An 18304-nucleotide genomic window follows, 5' to 3' on the forward strand; every position below is an offset into this window, starting at 1 on the left:
AATCTGTAGATCACTTTACATAGTATGGAGAATTTATCAATTCTTCTAATTCATGTGCACGGGGTATCTGTCCATTTATTTGGGTCATCTTCAGTGTCTCTCAATGTTTTCTAGTCTCCAATGTACAGATCTTTAACCTTCCTGGTTCAATTTACTCCTAAGTGTTTTATTCTTTTTGAGGTTATCATACTCTTAGTTTCTTTCTTGGATAGTTCATTATTCATGTATAGAGACATAACTGATTTTTGTTAATTTTGTATCCTGCAGTTTTGCTGAATTCATTTATTCTTACACGGGTTTTTTTGGTGGAGTCATCTGCACACAGACAATTTTACTCTCCCTTTCTAATTTGGATGGCTTTTATATCTTCTTTTTTTTTTTCTTGCCTAATAGCTCTGGCAAGGAATTCTAGTTCTGTGGTAAATAGAAGATCAGATTGCACACCCTTGTCCTTTTCCTAATTTAAGAGGAAAAGCCTTCTTCTTTTCATTGTGGAGTATGAGGTTAGCTGTAGGCTTGTCACATAGAGCCTTTAACAAGCTGAATGAGAAGTACATTCCTTCTCTGCCTAATTTTTTGGGAGTTTGTATCATTGGGATAATTTTGTCAAATGCTTTTTGTGCATTTGTGGAGATGGAGAATTTAATTCTTATCCTTCATTTTGTTAAAGGGGTATATCATGTTTATATATTTGTGAATACTGAAATATCCTTCATGCCAGGGAAAAATCCCATTTGATGATGGTGTAGAATTCTTTGGATGTGCTATTGAATTCAGTTTGGTAGTATTTTGTTGAGGATTTTTACATCTATGTCCATGAGAGATATTAGCCCATAGTTGCCTTTACTTGCAGGGTCCTGGGTCTGGCTTTTGTGGCAGAGTAATGCGGGCCTCATAAAATGAATTTGGGGGTGCCTGGGTGGCTCAGTGGGTTAAGCCTCTGCCTTCAGTTCAGGTCATGATCTCAGGGTCCTGGGATTGAGTCTGGCATTGGGCTCTCTGCTCAGCAGGGAGCCTGCCTCCTCCTCCTCCTCTCTCTTTCTCTCTCTGCTGCCTCTCTGCCTAATTGTGATCTCTGTCAAATAAATAAATAAATTCTTAAAAAAAAATAAAATGAATTTGGAAATACTCCTTACTCTACAATTTTTTTTGGAAGACCTTGTGAAGGACTGGCACTAGTTCCTCTTTAAATGTTTGAAAGAATTCACCAGTAATGCCATCTAGTGCTGGGTTTTTCTTTGTTGGGAGATTTTTAATTACTAGTAAGGAGACTGAATCAGTAATTGGTCTTTTCAGATTTCCTTTTTCTTCAGGACTCAGTACTGGCAAATTGTATGTTTCTGGAAATTCATCCATGGTGCTCACTTCGGCAGCACATATACTAAAATTGGAAATTCATCCATGTTTTCTAGATTACCCAATATATTGATGTATATTTGTGTACAGTAGTCCCTTATGATCCTTTGTATTTCATTATCAGATATAATGTTTCTGTTTGCAGAGGATACTCCATATATAGAACATCTTAAAGATTCCACCAATAAACTCTTAGAATAAATTCAGTGAAGTTACAGGATATAAAATTCATTATATAAAAGTCAGTCACATTTCTATACACTAACAAACTGTCTGAAAGAGAAAGTCATCCTAAAAGAATAAAATACGTAGGAATGAATTTAACCAAAGAGGTAAAAGATCTGTATACCGAAAACTAGAAATTACTGGTGAAAGAATTTGAAGAGGACAAAAATAAATAGAACAATATATCAAGTCTATTCTACCTAAAGCGATCTACAGACTTAAACCCTCTCAAAAGTCCAATGGTAGTTTTGACAGAAATAAAAAAGAATCCTAAGATTTATGTGGAGCCACAAAAGACCCCAGTTAGCCCCAGCAATCTTGAGCAAGACGAACAAAGCTGTAGGCATTACACTTTCTAATTTAACTTACATCACAAAGCTATAGTAATTAAAACAGTGTGGTACTGGTGTAAAACAGACCTAAGATCAGTGAAAGAGAACAGAGAGTCCAGAACAAAAGCCATGCATGCATGGCTAATTTACAACAAAGGAGCCAAGAATAGACAACGGGAAAAGGATAGTCCCTCTAATAATGCTGGAGAAAGTGGGCAGCCACATGCAAAAGAATGAAACTGGACCCATATTTTACATACAAAAATCAATTCAGAAGAGGATTAGAGGGCGCCTGGGTGGCTCAGTCATTAAACGGCTGCCTTCGGCTCAGGTCATGATCCCAGGGTCCTGGGATTAAGCCCGCATGGGGCTTTCTGCTGAGCCAGGAGCCTGCTTCTCTCTTTCCCTCTGCCTGCCGCTCTACCTATTTGTTGCTGTCAGATAAATAAAATCCTTAAATTTTTTTTTAATTTAAAAAAAATTTAAAAAATGGATTAGAGCCCTAACATAAGAACTGGAAACATGGAACTCATAGAAGAAAATATAGGCAGTAAGCTCCTTGACATCAGTCTTGGTGAGGATTTTTTTTTTTTATTTTGACACCAGAAGAACAAGGAACAAACGCCAAGGGAGAAAAAGTAGAAGAAAGAAAAGAAACACCAAACGGGGCTACATCAAACTAAAAGAGCTCCCACACAGCAAAGGAAACCATCAAGAAAATGAAAAGGCAACTTCCAGAATGGAAGAAAATATTTGGAAATCTAATAAGGGGTTAGTATTCCAAATACACAAAGAACTCCTCGTGCAACAGCAAAAGCACCAAATGATCCAGTTTTAAAAATGGGCAGAGTAACTAAATAAGACGTTTTTCCAAAGAACACATGGACCCGGTCAACGGGTCCATGAAAAGGCGTTCAGCATCATGCGCCATCAGGGAAATGCAAGTCATAACCACGGGGGCCTCACTTCATACCTACCTGTTCAGATGGCAGTGATGGAAAAGCCAAGAGAGAAGCCCTGGTGAGGAAGCAAGGGGACCCTCACACCCTGTTGGTGGGGATGGAAGCTGGTGCACCCACCGTGGAAAACAGTACAGAGTTTGCTTGAAAACTTAGAGATAGAACTACCAGGTGATCCAGCCATCCCTCTTCTGGTATAGATCCAAAGGAAATGAAAGAGAGACCTACACTCCCACATTCACTGCAGCAATTTTCCCAGTAGCTACGATACAGAAACCACTGGAGCATCGGTCCGTGGATGAATGGACAAAGGGGCGGGGTGTCTACACAAGTGGAATATTATTCTGCCACGAGAAGGAAAGCTATTGTGCTGTGTGCAGCAATGTGGACCTGAACGGCAGGATGTTAAGTGAAGGTAGGCACACATGGAAAGACATGAAAAGACTACTACATGGTTTCACTTCTATGTGGAATCTAGAAGAGTCCAGCTCAAAGAGACAATAGAAAAGTGGTTACCAGGGGCCAGGGAAAATAGGGAGAGGCTGGTCAAAGGGTACAGACTTTCAGCTGTGAGGGGAGTACGTTCGGAGGGTCTAACGTACAACCATGTGCTGGTGGGGAACACTGCTGTAGAACTGAAATTCACTAAGAGGACAACCCAGATGTTCTCCCACACAGGAAAAGGTCAGTATGTGAAGTGATGGGGTGTGTTAATTAACTAGAAGGGGGTATCTTTTATAATGTATATACCTTGTAACTTTAGGTTATAATTTTATCTGTCAGTTACACTTAGATAAAGCTGGGGGGGAAAGAATCCAGGCTCTGTGGGAGAAGTAGGGTAAAAAGCTCCTATGTGCCAGGGTGCCTGGGTGGCTCAGTGGGTTAAAGCCCCTGCCTTCAGCTTGGGTCATGATCTCAGGAGATTGAGCCCCCCATTGGGCTCTCTGTTCAGCAGAGAGACTGCTCCCCCCGCCCCCACCTCTCTGCTTGCCTCTCTGCCTACTTGTGATTTCTCTGTCAAATAAATAAATAAAATCTTAAAAAAAAAAAAGCTCTGATCCTTGCATAGACAAAAACTTTTGTCCAGCTTCCTCTGTTCTCCCAGGATCTCAAATGTTCTGACCCCCAGAGGTTCAGGGACCCGGGCTCTCCCTCATTCTTCAGGTCTCTGAGCAAATCTCTCCTCTTCGGAGGACTTCCCTGACCCCCGGATAATGTGGGATTGACCCACACCACCACCCCCGGCATGCTCCTGTTGGCACAACCACTTCCTTGTTTGTTTACAGTCTGTCTTGTACACTCGTCCATTCCACAAGCGCAAGGACGGTCTTTGTGTGATGCCACACACCTGGACCCTGCGTTCGACAGGCCCTCCGGAATGGCGCACTGAATGAATAAACGTGTCTGGATTTCACATATGCAGGGGACATTGAGAACATCGGACTTGTCTGGAATTCATGAAAAATTAATTGTTTCCTATTAATTAATAATTTTTAAAAGCCAAACCTCTGACTCAAGAGAGAGACCTTTACTTCTGTCCCACATGGCTCGGTGTGTTCACTTCTAATTACACACCAGTGTGTTCCAGCCCATCTTCTAGAAAGAACCAGTTCTCCTGGCTGTGGACGCCAGTAAAGACCATTATTCCCTAGAATCCTGGAGCCTGCCAGGCTGGTATCTGCCTTCTGGCATTCTGCAGCCAGCAGCCGCCTTCTTGCCCGTAAAGGGTTTGCTGCTGGGCTCGACAGCTCTTCGGGGACAGGGAAGAGCAGGGCGGCTGGCCCACTGCCATTTACCAGCCAAATGTGAAACATGACTTCGCCGGGGCGTCTGTCGGACCAGGTGAGTCACGGGAGGGTCTGAGGCAGGCGAGACGCAGACAGAGCGTCCTGCTTGTTACCTTAGATTGTGCAAACACGAGAGGCTGTGGCGCAGAAACACCTGCGCCGGGCCGCGCCCTGCCCGACATCTTGTCCCTTCCCCCGAAAGGGGCAGAGGGGCCAGGGTCCCTCTGGGCACAACAGGCCTTGCAGAAAGTCCTTCTCAAGCCTACGTCCTGGACAACCCCAGGGGCCCTGACGGGGACCAGCACTGCCCTGAGTGGGTCCAGGCCCCCTCGCAGCATTGTGGCGACGGGGCCCAGAGCCCCTCTCCCATCTCCCACCCCCATGGCCTCATCCTCAGCACTCATCTCTTTGGTCCTGCGTCCCTGTTGACGTCAAGGCAAGCCAGCCCCCTCCGTGTCCCACTCTCTGGCCCCCACGAGGCCCTGCACACCCCACCTTTTGCCCCGCAGCTCCCGAAACACCGCTGCTGCCTCGCCCTCGGCATGACGGCCAGCCCCAAACAAAACCCCCACGTCCTCGGTCTCTCGGCGCACGCGTGCCTGGTGCTTCTGCTCTGACTGAAGCCGCCCCCCGGCCGAGGCCCCCTTCCCCTCAGCGACCCGTGACAAATGATCACAAACCAGAGTGGCTTGACACAACTCAAATTAACTTACGGTTCCGGAGTCAGAAATCCCAAATGGTCTCCCTGGGCTAAAACCCAGGTGTCCACGGAGCCTTGTTCTTTCTGGAGGCTCCAGGGGAGAATCCGCCTCCTGGCCTGGGGCCCGTTCCATCTTCCAAGCCGGAGATCACATACCCTCACCCCTGACCCCGGCCTCCCTCTTTAAGGACCCTGGTGATTACACTGGACTCACCTGGAAAGTGCAATCCGCCCTCCCCAGCCCGAGAGCAGGACTCACACCTGTAGTGCGCACGGCGTCACCCCAGGTGCTGGGGACTGCGAGGTGGACGTCAGGGGGCCTGTTGTCTGGCCGGCAGCCTTTCCATCACCGGGATTGGCATGCAGTCACCTTCCTTACTCTACCCCCAGGCAATGTCCTCATCTCCTGGTGACTTGAGCTCCGGGGTCAGAGAACTTTCTTCTGCTTCTACTCTTGGCTTAATTTTTTGGGCAATTTTAGCATCTGTTGAAGGATCCTTTTCTCATCCCGACGTCTCAGTTTCTTAAATTCTTCTGGTCCTGTGATCTGTCCCCCTCTTCGGCCATCATACCCTAGAGCTGAGCGTCTCAAATTTTCGTGTTTATCTGAGAACCCTGGGACTTGTTCAAACACAGATCGCCGGTCCCATCCCCAGAGATTCTGAGGCAGCAGGTCTGGGGTGGGCCAGAGAACCTGCATTTCTATCAGGGTCCTGGGATGTCACGCAGAAGCAGAACCATCACGCGGGGCCAGAGAACCTGCATTTCTATCAGGGTCCTGGGATGTCACGCAGAAGCAGAACCATCACGCGGGGCCAGAGAACCTGCATTTCTATCAGGGTCCTGGGATGTCACGCAGAAGCAGAACCATCGCGCTGACCCTGAGATCTCCAGTCGCGGTGGCTCCGCCCTCCAGTTTCCAGCCCCTCACTCTGACCCTGACCCCTCCCTCTCTAGCACCTGACTCCAAAAACCCTACATCCCAGCGGCCACCGACAATCCTCGGCCCCTACAACCTCTCCCTGTTGCCTTCCCCTTGATCCGCCTCCTCCTCCCCTCTCCTAGCTTCAATCTCAAGGCCAAGCGTCATCATCTCACCTGTGCTGGTTAAATCCAACGCTGTTTCCTCTGTGCCCATGAACATGCTACAGCAAAGCACAAACGTACTGTCCACGCGTGCCGGCCAGTGACCTCTACCAGGGCTGGGACCCCCGAGTCCCTTGCTCCTCATCCGAAGCTGTCAGCTCTGCTGGAGGACCCTTCACACCTTCCCGACCTCCCCCAACGTCAACCGCCAGCGCCTGCCCCACCCTCCCTGTCTCCCCCGGACCCTATATCCTGCCGGCTGGAGCTGCTGTGAGCCCTGCTCAGTGACACTCCCGGGAACTGTCCTGCCCCCCGCGGTCTGAGGCCAGGCCTCTCCTTCCTCCCGCCTTCCCAGGACGTCACCCAGCCCTCTCACGCCGTCGTCGGTCCCAACCTTCCCTGCACCCAAGAGAAGTCTGATCAGAATACACACGTGCACTCATTTCTCCTCCTTTAAAAATAATGGCTGGCTTCACAGTCCCGTTCAGCTCTTGCCTTCTGATTTCCTTCGCAGCCGAACTCCTGAAACGCAGGGCATGTCCGCTTACTCCCACACCCTCCCCACCAGTCTCCCTCCTGCTCACTCCCACCAGCTTTGTCATCCCCGACACCACCTGGTCCAAGCCACCAGCGACTCGCAGGTCACCATTAAAGCCAGTGGCCACCTGCCCAGCACCATCCCCCTGGATCGGCTAGCCTCGCCGGCCAGCTGAGCATTCCTGTCTTGCTGTTTCCCTTATGCTACCCCACCCCCGAGTCCTCCACACTTTTCCCTTCTGTTGCTGGTTCCTTCTCATCTCCCCAACATTTGAATACCCCCCCTTTTCTATCTGCACGCATTTCCTTGGTGACCTCATCCAATTTCATGGTTTTAAATACTACTTAAGTGCACAAGACTCTCAGATTTATATACCTGCCTGGATTCCACCCCTGGATTCCAGGTTCGACGACCCACCTGCCTGCTTGGACGAAGTCTCCTTGGAACCCCACAGAGAGAAACTGAGGCCCTCAGTCAACAGCCCCATGAAGAACCGAACCCTGCCAACAGCCGCTGATGGTGCCCCATGGGACCTGGAGGGGACTCTGGCCCTGGCGGACACCTGGAGCCCAGCTCCACAACAAATCCTGAGTAGGGGACCCAGCTAAGCTGCTCCCGGGTTCCCAACTCTCAGAAACTCTAAGATGATAAACATGCTGTTCTAAGCTGATTTTTGTTTTTGTTTTTATCTTATTTTATTTATTTATTTATTTGAGAGAAGGAGCGCGGCAGCACGGGGAGAGGGGGAAGTATGCGGAGGGCTGAGGGAGAGGGGGAAGCAGGCTCCCGCCGAGCAGGGAGCCTAATGTGGGGCTCCATCCCAGGACCCTGAGATCATGACCTGAGCCAAAGGTGGACGTTTAACTGACTGAGCCCCCAGGCGGCCCTAAACTGCTAAGTTTTGAGGCAGTTTCTTATACAGCAATGAATAACACACAGAGAGGTCTAGTTACCAGCCTGAAGTCACAGAGCTTGTTGGAAGGGAGTCAGGGTCCAAGCCCGGTTTGGAAAAGTTGTGCTTTATATCCTTGAAACATACCACTCCCCAGAATATTCTGTGTGTTATGAGGGGCATTTCCACCAGCATCTCCAAAAAGCAGATGGGTGTGAGGCTGCTGGGCCTGCACATTTGCCTCCGGACTGATCCTCAAGCGTCCTCCACCCATCATTCAGGGGCCGGACACTGGTGTGAAGGCTCAGATCAGACCCAGTCGCTCTGGGATTTGAGGCCCTAGGATGACCCATTGACTGGGCTCTTGGGGCTGCCATGATGAGGTCCTGCCCACACCTGTCCCACCTGGAGTCCGGGGCAGGGGGGCTGTGTTTGCTGCACACAGGACCAGCCCAAGGATTCCCCTCCCCCAATGCCACAAGCCCTGGGGGCTCCCCTGTCCCCGCCTGGGTCCTTCCTTCCAGGAGGGCTGCCCCGGCCCCGGTTCCACCCCCACTCCCCTGAACTCAACCCCATCCCTTTACCCTCATGCTCTCCCTTCTGGCTTCCAGCAGGCCACCTCTACATAGGCGAAGTGTCCCCTGTCAAACCAGAAACAAAAACAGAAACACCATTGACCCCGCTGCTGCCTCCAGCCACGGTCCTGGCTCTCTCTCACACCCTTCCCAGCCAGGCGTCTAAGAAGTGTTTGACGTGTCCTGTTCCTGTTTCCTCTTCTGCTCTCTCCTCAGCTGCTGCCCCCACCACTCTGCTGCGACCAAGGCGACCGGCACCCTTCTCAGGCTGAATCAAATGGAGTCTTCTCAAGCCTTCTCTTCCTGGACTTCTCTGCCGTGTTTCGCCCTATTGAGTTCTCTCCGCCAGGTGAACCTGTCCCTTTCCCCCGGGTTTTCAGGACTCCATGCTCCACCCGGGCATTTCCCTGACTCCTGCCCTCTGACCCCTCTTCCTCTACAGCTAAAGCAGGGGCTCCCCAGGCTCCAGCCCCAGGTCCTTATCTTCCTGCCATAGGGACCCCACAGCTTTGAGTCCCATCCTGAGACCAGCAATGTCTGTCCATTTGCTCCAGCTCGGATCGTCCCTTACCACTGATGCCCCATGTGGACATCGCTTTGGCCCTTCACACTGTCATTTTGTCACGGCCAGAATGGAATTTAACATCTCCGCCATGCCTGCAAGATGGGCTTCTCCTGTGAACCCCTCCCAGAAAATGGCCCCACCATCTGTCCTGTTGCTGAACCTAGAACCCCAGGCTTCAGCATCAGCTCCTCCCACTTCCCAGGCCGGTATGGCTACCTGCCACCCCTCTGCCTCCCTCCATCTCCATGATCCATGGTCCTCCATGTTTTGGTCTAGTGCCTGTCATCTGATCTCTCTGCTGTCTTCCCCATAAGGAAGTCAGTCCTTGAGAGCAAGGCCCGTCTGTCCGTGCCCACAGGCATGAGACAGGCCAGGCACGCAGCAGGGGCTCCTGTATCTGACAATGGCGCGGGTATGTTTGCTGTTTTCTCTGGAATTCTTGGCTGTAGCCTTCTGAGAAGACCCCGTAGGGCGACCTACATGGTCTGGGGGTGAGAAGGAGTATTTGGGGAGACACAAACTTTCTCCTCCCCTTGACCAACTGGAACCCCAAATCCGAACTCAGTCACTCCTTCGGTGTCCAGGCTGGAGCGGAAGAGAGCAAACCCAGGAGGGAGACCCAGGAAAGGAGGCATCAGAGGAGTCGTGTGGTCAGCTCAAGGACGGCACCCATGATGTCCACATCCTCCATCCTGGATCCGTGAAGGTGTCACCTTCCACGGTAAAAGTGACTGTGCAGCTGTGCGGAGGAACCATGAGATCCCGAGATGGTCCTGGATTATCTGGGTGGACCTGACAGAACTACAAGGGGCCTTAAAGGAGGGAGGCAGGAGGGTCAGGCTCCAAGAAGGGACAGGAAGCAGAGGACATAGGCATGTACGCCGAGGAACGTGGGCAGCTTCTAGAACCTGGAAAAGGCAAAGAAAGATTCTCCTCGGAGCCTCCAGAAGCAATCAGCTCTGCCGACCTCTTGATTTTAGGGCTGCTGACCCCGAGAAACGCAAGATAACACATTTTTGTTTGAAGCCATTCAGTCCGTGATGATTTGTTATGGCAACAAGAGGAAACGCACACAGATGGTAATATTTACTCTTCACTAGCAGGCTCGTGCCGGCCCCTGCAGCAGATCCTTGCACGGAGTGGGGACTCCTGCGTGGGGAACCCCCACTGTGAGGATGTCGTGACGAGGGGCCTTTGGGGGCGGAGACAGGGTCACGAAGGTGGAGCCTAATCCTCGGGAAGGGGTGAGGGCCTTTACAAAGAGCTCTCAGGCGGAGGGGCCACTCAGAGGAGGGTCTCCCAGAGGCCTGACCCTCCACCCCTGTCTCAACTTCCAGCCTCCACAAGGGCGAGAAAGAAAGTTCTGTTGTTCTACGCCAGCCAGTCTATAGTAACTTGTTTTAGCTTTCAGGATGGATGAAGACAGTCATTCATGGTGTTCGGCAAAGCAGCCACTTTTATCTCCAGGTCACCCACGAGGAAATGGAGGCTCCGGGAAGCGACGTGGCCTCCCCAGGTCACACAGCTGGTTTCCACGGAGCCAGGCTGCGAACCGGCTCTCCCTGCTGCCAACGCCTCCGTTCTTGCCGCAGGGCTCCATCGCTGCTCGGCGGCACGGACGCCTCTTTGGGCCCCAGTTTCTCCTTTTGTCGCAGAGATCGATTGAATGAAGTCAGTCCTTGCACTGAACACAGGCTTTGTGAGCTCTTCCTCGGTGTTAGGGAGGATGTAGTTGGTGGTACATCTTTTTGAAAGTGCTGAGTTAAAGTCAGAAATCCGTTTCTCCTCTCTGCTGCTGACCTTGTCAGGGCCTTGAAGAGCTCAGAACACTGTGACTGTCTAAAAGGTGGACCACGTGTTTGGCATTTCCTGACCGACCGAAGAGGTCCTATGCAGCAGACCACTGCCCTGGATGGATTCTGGGGACATATCACTCTGAAGGGTTGAGCTACGTGATCCTAAAGTTCTCTGTTCATGGATGAAGGACAGGATTCTCGTTTCAGCCACCTGTGAGCAGGTGTGAGAGCCTCTTCCTGAGAGGGAGTCCTCCCTGTGATGTCCCTGGGGCTGCTGTGACCAACCGCCACAAACATGTAGCTGAAAGCAACCATGATGAGCTTACAGTCTGGGAGGGCGGAAGCCTCTCTGGGCTAAAAGCAAGCTGTTGCCAGGGCTGTGTTCCCTCTGGAGGCTCTAAGAGTTCCCTGCCATTTCCAGCCTCCAGAGGCCACCGGCATGCCTTGGCTTGTGGCCCCTTCCTCCATCTTCAAAGCTGGCAATGCCAGGTAGAGCCTTTCTTGCCATATCCCCTGGACACCGAAGCCCCTGCCTCCCCCTTCCACTGCTAAGGGTCCTGTGGTTACACTGGATCTACTCCAGGCCACCCTCCCTACCAGAAGGCCAGCGCATCAGCAAACTTAATCCCCCCTCCCCCCACATAGTACAAATCTGGAGGTTCTGGGGACCAGGATTGGCACATCCTTGGAGGCTGTTCCTCCTTTCTCTACAGTGAACTCAGCAGTAACGCCTCCCATTTATGGTGCTGGTTATATTCTCACTATGCTCTTGGAGGGAGGGGCCAGCATCAGCCCCAACTTTACAGGAAGCTGGGCCTCACAGGTGTGAATCCACCTGCCCAGAGGGCCTGGGTGGGGAACGCTGCCTAGCTGGGACTCATGCCTCAGGAGTCCTTGCTCTTGGCCACCACAGGAGGTCTGTCCCCCCACCATGGGCCACCCCGTCCCCTGAAGACTCGAAGCCTCTGGTTGTTTCACACAGAGGAACGGCTAAGACCATTCCTGGGCTCAAAGCAGCCACTAACACAGGCAAGTGACCCCACCTGTCTGAGCCCAAGGCCTACAGGTCTGAGCTGCCCCTGAGGCCTGCAGGGTGAGCTGGTGAGTCTCTTGCTGGCATTATAAAGCCCTCGGACAACACCTGAAATCTGAACCAGGAAGCAAATATGCATCTACTGAGTGCCTGGGCCAGGCGCGCTCACACAGCCTTGCTGGCGTTCATCCATCCCCAGCACTCGCGGAGACGTGTAATAACAGCATCATCCCCTTGCACAGCTGGGGAAATGGAGGCCCAGACAGCTGTCTTACGAGCTCCCATTATTCATTCATGTAATCAACAGATAGATACGGATATGATACGTGCCCAGCAGGGGAGACAGACTGTAATCAGGAGGCAGAGAAGATGCAGAGAAGAGCAACTTTTCCACGCAGGAATGTAGGTCAGGATAGGAAAAGTCTTGCAGGCGGGTGGGTGGCGGCAGGGAGGGGTGGCCGGCAGAGTCGTGGGTCGCCTTTACTATGTGCCTGGCACCACGCTGAGCCCGTTCCAGGAATCCTGTCCTCAGAAGGAGGTCCAGGAATCACAGCCACCTTGCAAGGCAGGTCTCCCCTTGTCTCCCAGGCGAGGGTGGGAGGGTCAGGGAGGATCCCTGCTGATGACCACCCAGTGTGAAGTGGCAAAGTTCAGATCCGAACCTGGGGCTGTGTGCGCCCAAGGCAGGAGCGCTCACAACCCCGACACTTGCCCCTGGAGAACCACGGGGCCATCGGGGGTGCTGCCCACGAGTCTCAGGTCTGGGGTCACAGTTCTCCACCAAAGCGCGCCCGGGGCTGTCCTCGGTTGCCAAGGAAGAGGAGGAGGAGCAGGTGCTCCCCAGGGTGGGTAGAGGAGAACGCGCCACGGAGGCTTGTTTTTAGTCTAAAAACCTGCGTCTGGCCATAAACATGCACGTGGAAATGGACACCTTCTCCACGTGCCTTCTCCACAGGCACCTCTGCCTCTGTCCGGAGCCTGAGATACCCACCCACCTACCCGGCCATTGGAGGTGACCTCTGCCTGCTGGCTGGAGCCCCTAACCCTCCCCTAAGTGGATGCAGCTGTCGGGCTTGTCTTTAGAAACGGGAACGATGCCTTCCCCGTGAGCGTCCCCACCTCCCAACACCCGAATGGGCAAAGATCGAAGCCGTGGGCCCAGACAAGGCAAAGTGCGTGCAGCCATCCCCCTTAACGCTCCACAGGGAGGCCGATTCTAGGGCCGGGAGCCTTTCCTGGCCTCTGGGAGCGGAGATGGGGTCTCTCAGTGGAGCCCTACTGCCCCCTAGAGGGACAGATTCTGGAGGCTCCGCTGGAGACACGCAGGCCCTGAGCCTAGGGGTCTGGGGCCCTCCCTGTGCCCATCAGAGCAGCTCCTGGGCGGGGGAGCTTTGTCGCTCCTCTGGTCCTCGCCCCAGGACAATGAATGTCAGCCTGACCTCAGTCCATCTGCTGAGGCGACGACGTGGAGGAGGCCCGAAGCCCTGCCAGCCCAGGCAGGTCCCTGGATCGTGGGCTGAATCCCAGGGACTCCGCTTGCTCTGCCCAGAGTAGGGACCAGCGTCCACAGGCACCTCTGCCAGGCCGCTCCACGGGTTGGTTGTACATCCCCGAGCCCTGAGCAGAGTATAACGTCTCACACCGCCTACTCGAACTCAAACAAAACCCAACAGTAGACTGTAAAACAAGGAAGTCCAAGACGTTTCCGAGTGTTGCGTGATGACTAGTTTGAAGTCTTTTTCGTTTTTTTTAGAATAAATACCCCAAACTGTTAACAAAAAGGGTTTGGTGCATCACTTTGCTCTGCACTAATAACGCTAATACTGAAGTCTTCTTTCATGAGGACTGGCTACTGCTTCCGGAGCAGGTCCTAGGGACCCTGCTGTCTGAAGGCTCCTCCTGGCTCCCTCACCTCGTCCGCAGGATGGCTCTCCCCGGCTGTGTTGTCACCATCGACACTTTACACAGGAGGACACTGAGGCACAGAGAGAGTAGGCGACTTGCCCAAGATCACACAGGGACACAGTGAGGGGGAGGGAACCACCGGGTCCTTCTCAGCATCCGGGGCCCAGCCTGTGGGTCATATCCTCTGCCCTCCCTGGTTAGAGCTGGCCCACCCCACCCCACCCGTATTGGCCTTGCCTCTCCCTCATTCCCTGGGGGACTCCCCCTCCAATAGCATTCGTGTTTCCGGTCTTGTGAGGTCAGCCTCCCCTGCTGCAAGGTCAGCTCCGGGATCTGCTGGGGCTGCTGTGGTAGCCCGGTCTGGGCCTGGAACGCGCCTGGCATCCCTTGATATTTGTGCGATGAACGAATGACTGAAGAAATGGGTGAAGACGTACAGTTTCTATTCTAAAGAAGCTCCCACTGGATGGGGGAAAATCGATCTTACTGACTGTAGAAGGTTGAATAGTGTTCCCCACCCCGAAACGCCCATGAGGAGCCGTGAGTGCTACCTTATTTGGAAAAAGGGTCTTGGGGGGATGTAATTAGGGTCACGATCTCAAGAGGAGATCATCCTGGACCACCTGGGTAGGCCCTGAATCCAAGGATAAGCGTCCTCCCAAGAGGGCAAGACCCAGCGTGAAGTGGCAGGAGGCTGTGGAAATGCAAGATGGTGCACGGCCTCAAGCCAAGGAGCACCCGGGGCTGCAGGGAAGCTATAGGAAGCAATGCAAGACTCCTCCCCAAAGCCTCTGGAGGGAGGCTGGCTCCACCAACACCTTGACCGTGGACTTCCGCATTCAGATTGGTAAGAGAATAAATGTTTTTTGCAAACCCATATTGTTTTAGGCCACTCAGTCTGTGGCACTTTGCTGCCGCGTGGCCCTGGGAGACTGATGCGTTGCAGACTCCAAAGCTGCCTCCCAGGGGGAGCTTTCCCGAATCCCGGGCTCAGAGGGGATTTCTCCCTGGTTCTCCTACAGGCTGTGGACTCCTGGGGGAATGAACAACTTCCACCTTGCGAGTCTCCCTCCGTGAAGCCATCTGGCAGATCCCAGAGGCATATACAGCAAGAGATGGAAACAGGAGCCTCATCCTTGGTCAACCATAGCTCTCCACTGCCCCCGACCCTATGCACCCAGCTGCCCACCTGCTCCCCCCCTTCCAACACTAACCTCCGACAGCACGCACGCCCTGCTCGCCGCCTGTGACCGCCCTCTCCCATACCCAGCCTGGGCTCATGCTTTCTGCCTCTTGGCTCTGTGCTCCTAATCACTGGACCCCTATGACAGCCTTGACCCAGTGGGTCAAGAGCACTGATCTTCCACCCTGACCCTGCCAGCCCCTGAGCAGAGGGTACCTGACAATGCCACTCGGACCTCAGACTCCAGTGAGGCCTGCCTGAGAGCAGATGTGAGCACACGATGAGGTCACCCGCGGGACCCCCCTGAAGCCGGACAGTCTGTGGTAGGTAAGCCTACCACAGTGAGACGGCTGCTGTCGTGCGTGGTGATGGCGATGGCAATCATCATCGTCACTCCCAGTGGGGCCAGGCCAGCACGCTTCCGGGGGTATGACCGGGATGTAGCCCCACTTCCCTTCAGGCCCGCACGCCCCGGGAGCCGCGGGAAGGTCCTGGTCCCAAGCATACGCCCAGGCCTGGCTCTCGTCCACTCAGTGTCCTTTCTCCTTCTGAGCTGGTTTCTGTGGTGCTGGGAGATGTTTTCAAAATGATGCGAGCATATTTCTGAGGTCAACTCCTAATCAAAAACGACTCCCAGACGGTGCCCTGGTTTAAAAAGAAAGAAAGAAGAAATTAAGTGAGTCATCATCCAAACCATTTGAATGAAACAAAGACACAACAAACTCAGCTTTCCTCCTGCGCCAGAACGGATGACCTCAGTCCTGCAGAGAGGCAGCTGGAGGGAATTAACAGGGCTCTCCGGCTCCCCGAGATAGTGGGGACCGCAGAGCCGACCCGCACGATTCACAGCAAGAAACACGGGGGTACGGAGGGGTCAGTGGCAAGGGCTATGGCTCCTGAGAAGGCCCTGGGAAGTCCACACCAGTGCGTGGCAGAGCCAGGAGGCCAACAGACTTCAGACGCAGGGGGTCGCAGGAGTGACCATATAGGGACCCGAAAATTGGGGTGACTCCGCCCTACACTAGCTTCCGGGGAGCTGGAGGATCCTGCTAGACCGAGACGGGGTTTTACAAATGTCCATAATGCCCTGACTGGTGATTCTATTTGCTCCAGATTCTCCCTGAGCTGCCCCATCCAAACCCCTCTCTCTGGGGAAGAACTAACAGCCATTTCCCAGGAATGCTGGGGCTCCCTTAATTTGTAAGATTTGTTTATTTTGAGAGTGAGAGAGAGAGAGAGCGCACATGTGCATGAGCGTGAGTGGGGAAGGGGCAGAGGGAGAGGGAAAGAGAATCCCAAGCAGACTGCGCTGAGCACGGAGCCCAACATGGGGCTCCATCCCATGACCCCGAGATCATGACCTGAGCCAAAACCAAGATTCAGAGGCCTAAATGACTGAGCCACCCAGACACCCCTGGGGGCTCCCCTTAAAATGCTGCATTTGCCAAGGTTCTGAACTCGGAAGGCTTTGCCAGACTGACTTTTCTCCAGAGTTGGAGAGAGCCCTGACTGGACAGAGCAGAGGGGTCAGGCCGAGCAGGCTGCTAGAACAGGGCCCCCCATCACTGTTCTTCCAAAACGTGTAACTTCCACTCAGGACTGTCAGGATGGTTTACTGCACTTAGAGAATCAAGTTTTTGGAAAATTGAAGTTGTTTCTGGAATGACAGCAATCACATATGCACATGAGAACGCTCTTTTCAATAATAAAGAATTAGCAGTGAACACGAAGACACAGTTAATATGAGGACATTAACATGGACACGGAAAAAGTGCAACATGAAAATTCTTCTTCCTCCACGGTACTCATGAGCCCTTGGCTTTTCTTGTTTTTTTGATGCTAACCTTTACCCTGAATGATACGTTTATTTCTACTTACCAATGATGAACGGTAATGAACGATTTCTTCCATTGAGAGACGAGGGAATTAATACAGTCACTCTGATTTTTGTTCTCTGCCCCCTTTCCCTCCCATGCATGTTGGTTATGTTAGTGTACTTTGTGGACCCTGAGGTCAATCTGTCTGAATTCAAATCCCACCTCTCCCACTTCTTGCTGTGTAACTTTGGGCAAGTTGCTTAACCTCTCTGTGTTCCGGTTTCCTCATTGGTAAAAATGTAGATAATGCTAGTTTTTGCTTCATAAAGTTCTCATGAAGATTAAATGTGCTAATTCATGCAAAGTGTTTAAAACAGTGTCTGCTGTGGAATTTTTTTGATAAATTACCATTAATGTGTTTTTATTACTTAAATGATTTCCCATTATTCTGCTGTAGAATTTGGAATTAAGTCTTCTTTGAACTGTCAATAGGCTGACCTATTAAACATTGAAAACCAAGACCAATAAAGAGTATTTGCCACAAATGAATGGACCCAAGGAGAAGGAGATGTGATCCTGGGTCACTGGACCTTTACCACTCAAAGGAGAATCTTCTAAGCATCAAGTCTAATACATTCCCTTCATTTCTTTCTGGTATTCCTTGCCTCTTTGGTAGAACAGTCTACTGCCACTTAAAAAAAATGTGCATGCTCTGCTCTTAGATTCTTTTCCAGGAGGTTGACATAGACCTTTGAACCATTTTCTCATATAGAGTACGAGGACTGTAAATGTTTGAGTTCTGGAACGTCTGGGAATATCTTTATTTTGTATAGCTACATCCAAGGAACTCTGGATTGAGAATCGTTTACCCTCAGACCATGGAAGACTAAGCTTTATTATCTTTCACCATCCAAGCAGACGACAAATCTTGTGTGAATCTGAGTCTGTCTTGTGTAGTTTGCTTCTTTAAAATGATTATGTTCTGAAGGCTGAGGGTAGCCTCTTCATTCTCAAAGTTTTAAATACTACCCCTGACGTCTGTAGGCAGGCTTCAGGAATGGAAGTCAATGGAGCATGTAATCTGCAGACCTTAAGTCTCTCCTGGAGTGCAATGAAATATTCTTCTCATTTCTTTAATTATCAGTGCCCCCACCCCTCATCCATTCTCTTCCTTCCTTGGGAATTCCCATTTTCCGGGGTTAGAACTCCCGGGTTTATCTCCTCTGTCTCAACTTCCTCATATTTTCTAGGGTTCGCTCTTTACATTTGGGGCTATTTCTTCTGTTCCATTCTCAAGATACTAACTTTACTGCCGGCTGGGTGATGCCCACTCACTGGGCATTTTTTTTCCAGCCCACTCACTGAAATCTTCGAATGCGATCATATTTCTTTCATTTTCTTCTTCTTGGATGACTACATTTTCACACCAACCTACTCTTGTTGATGCGAAAGACTCTCAAATCCTTTTGAAGATGCAAACTAGAAAAAAATCACTTTTCTCCTCCTCCCTGGATTATCTGTGCTTCTTCCAAAGTGAAGTAGTCAGCGTATCCAC

This window comes from Neovison vison, chromosome 8 (assembly GCF_020171115.1).
Source record: "Neovison vison isolate M4711 chromosome 8, ASM_NN_V1, whole genome shotgun sequence".
NCBI classification, from domain to species: Eukaryota; Metazoa; Chordata; class Mammalia; order Carnivora; family Mustelidae; genus Neogale; species Neogale vison.